Source organism: Galeopterus variegatus, unplaced genomic scaffold, assembly GCF_000696425.1.
Source record: "Galeopterus variegatus unplaced genomic scaffold, G_variegatus-3.0.2 Scaffold8387, whole genome shotgun sequence".
In the NCBI taxonomy this organism is placed as follows: Eukaryota; Metazoa; Chordata; class Mammalia; order Dermoptera; family Cynocephalidae; genus Galeopterus; species Galeopterus variegatus.
The window spans coordinates 78,237-81,881 of NW_007734498.1; positions in this window are offsets into that span (position 1 = coordinate 78,237).

Below are 3,645 nucleotides of genomic sequence, written 5' to 3' on the forward strand. Positions count from 1 at the left end.
CTTGTCTGAGTGTTTGAGATCAGACAAGATTCCTTTTTAAAAAGGGAAAAATGGGGCTTTAATAGGTCTTTCTCTCTTTCCCTGCTGAAGATGAAGTAGGCATTTTGTTCAATTGGAGATACTGTTTGGAAGAAATAACCCTTGGGATTTGGGAGGGATTAATTGGCCAATGGAGGGCTCTTATTTTTTTTTCATGTAATGCTATTGAAACCTATTCAGAATGACTGAATAATTAATGCCACGTTGTACGAAGTATATACCCCAGTTCCTATGACAATTTTTTTAACTGCAGAGTTTCAAGAAGACTAGACTTAGTTTACTGTGTGTTTTGCTTCTTCAAGAGAAACATGAGATGAAAAACTTCTCCACATCAACACCTTACATTTCCCCATAAATAGGGCATCTGTTAACATGGATTATGATGTATGCAATGCTAACATGGTTAGGCCCAAACACTTACCCCAAAAACTAATTTGAGAAAAATGAGAACAAAAATCAAGGGAGAAAAAATATTAAAGAAAACACTGATAAGTTATGAGTAAGCTTGGCATTTTGGAGTCAGAGGACGGGCAGCATTTGTTCAACAGGATTTGCCATGTATGAGCACTGTGCTAGGAACAGAGCAAACAAATAACAGCCGATAATAGTAACGACGACAGCCTATCCCACTAAGGCAAGGACTTTAACTTGTTCACCACTAAACATGGAGTGCAGTAGGTATGCAATAATATTAAATATGTATGTGATGCTATATGTGTTATGTATATATATATACACATATGTATAACTACATACACATTATGATGCCTAACCCTCATGTCAAAATTATAAAGTTAGTAATAGCACAATCCTTATTTTACAGATGAGGCAAAGTGGGATTGATATAGGAGGTGCTCACTTTCCCTGTGCTTGGCTTTCAGGACACGCCTCTGGGTTTCCAGCCACTCCCTGAGGTCTCAGGTCCCCTCCTCTGAGCTCTCCCCTGGGGGAAAGTCACTGTTGCCAGTTAGACCAACTTGTAGCACCAACCCCGGGAATATGAGACCACAGTGGCTGGCTATGCAAATCCAGTGGCTGGGCGTGCTCGATAGAGAGCACAGGATACTCTTGAATACGCCTGGTGCATATAACTGGGAAGCACCCCCTTAACTGAATGTTCATCAAATAAACTATAAAAGCCGAATCCCAGCTGAAGGCGGAGTCGCAGCTCACTGTCCTGGAGGCCACCTGCACTTGGCTGGCTGAGGTGTGTATATTTCACTTTGTATCCACCTTACTTCAGCAAGTGGCTGCTCAGGCTGCTCAGACTGTGCTCTTGAGTCAGCCTGCACTCNGTCAGCCTGCACTCTGTACTGACCTTTAAGCATGTTTTTGTTGTTGTTTAGTTTAGTTGTTTAGGCTTGATGTCTGCACTGAACTTCTGTGTTAGACTTGGTGTGGGTCCTGCTCAGTGTCTGGAGCATGCCGCACTCTCTGTGCAACCTGCATTTCTTATCTGTCACATTAAACTAGTTCTCACCATCTACTGTGGCTCTGCCCTTGAATCCTTTCCTGGGGCAGAGTCATGAACATGGACAGAGGACTGGGTGTGTTGAGGCTGACTACCGGGCCCCCTGGACCCTACCTCCGACATCAAGACCATGCAGTGTTTGTCCTTCTGCGCCTGATTCAGCTCACGACACATCAAGAACTCCCTTCGTGCCCAGTCAGTAAGAGGCGGCGGGTGCATAAAAAGAATCGATGAAATGAAAAATGACAGGACAAGAACGTGTCACCCTTCTGATCTGTGTGAGAGGAGACCCTCAGGGAGTTCATTTGNCTCTCAGGTGGGGTCTTCTGCTTGAACACATAGGTCTGAAGGCTGCTGTGGCCACCAGGGGATCTTGGAGAACAAGAACTAGAGGGTGTGGGGGAGTAGCTGGTGGCAGATGGAGACATAACCCTCCTCGCCTCTGAGGCTTCTGAGGCCAGCACCTGCCCTGAGGCCCTGCTGGCCTTGCTTTCAGAAGCTTCTTAGAGCAGAGGGGAAGAGGAGGGAGAAAGCCCCGAGGGCAGGGCTGGTGGTTCCCGGGACTCCTGATTATTTACTGCCCCCGATGGCAAGTCACCAGGGCACCTACTGCTGCACTCACGTAAGGGGGCCAGGCCACACTTGGCTCCACGCACTTCCTCGACCAAAACCCGAAGCTGCCTCAGCACGTCATCATCATGTACGGCCCAGTCCCTACACAGCTCTTCCGTAAAAAATGCCAGGATGCCAGCCTGGTGAAGCTTCTGGAGGAGTTCTAAACATGGGGGTGGGAGTCAGGCTAGAATAGGTCCCCCCCGGGTGATTCAGTGCCCGGACCTTGCTCACTTTCAGGGCACCTCCTCATGGGTGGCTGTGGGATCCTGCTTCGGCCATACCTGGGTTCCAGGTGCACATGGGAGGCCAGGGCCAGAAGCAGAACAGGCCAGGAAAGTGGCCTCCCCGTTCCTGCCCTCTGTCAGTGTCATGTCAGGGGGTGGGCTCGGTGTCTGGAAACACCCACGGTGCCCTGCACCACCCCCCATGTTTGGCCTGGCACGACCCCTCCCCCATCCATGACTGGCTCACTTTGGGCTGAGGCGGCCTTGTGGTCAGTGTAAACAGTTGCCATTGTCAGGCCAGGTCCTGTCCTTTCTGCTTTCCACCCTGAGTTCCCTAGGAACAGGTATACTTACTTCCATGAATTCTCATGGTTGTCAATGCCATCGCTGTTAGAATTAGCTCCCCCTCCAGGATGTAAACATCCCAGAGCCTCATGGTCAGGTGGAAAGGGATCTGCGGGAAGAGCAGGTGTGGGAGATGCAGGCCTGGCTGGGCCAAGCCCCAGTGGCCTGAGGTCGGCCCACTGGGGCCTCACTTTGTAGTGTGGAGCCCCAAGCAGGGAGGANGGTGGGCTCAAGCCCTCAGTGAGCCTTCAGTGGGCATGACAGGGCCTGGTAATGGGGCTACAGTGGGGGTGAAGGACTGGGCCTGTTCTGTGTCCCTAGGGGTGGCCACAGCTGATGGACAAGTGGCAGGGACCCAGCACTCTTTTTGGAAGCTGACATTGGGGAACTACGGGGCCCCAAAGTCCACATCACAGGGGAGGTTTGGCAGCGAGCTCCACTGCAGGAGTTTCCATATTACTGTTGGCCTGTCCTGGACTGGGGCCCTAGGGGTGGCCACAGCTGATGGACAAGTGGCACGGACCCAGCACTCTTGTTGGTAACTGACTTTGGGGAACCATGGGGCCCCAAAGTCCACATCACAGGGGAGGTTTGGCAGCGAGCTCCACTGCAGGAGTTTCCATATTACTAGTGGCCTGTCTTGGACTGGGGACAGAGGCGGTGGGCCAGAGAGGGCCAGTCCGACATCTCGGCGGTGAATCTCCATGCTTCGGGAGGCCAGCCGAGGCCCGGGTCCTGAGGACACCAGATCCAGGCCCAGGACCTCCCTGGGGAACTCCTCTCTTCTCGCTGAAAGAAAAGCAGACGTGGTCAGCTTCCACACGGAGCCTATCCGGCCCTTCCAGGACAGACCCCATGGACCCGGCTCCCTGCAGTGCTCCTGGTTGCTGTGTGGCCTCCCTGGCCTGATGCTGAGGACATTCCTGCAGTTTGATGACCCCAAAGCAAAGG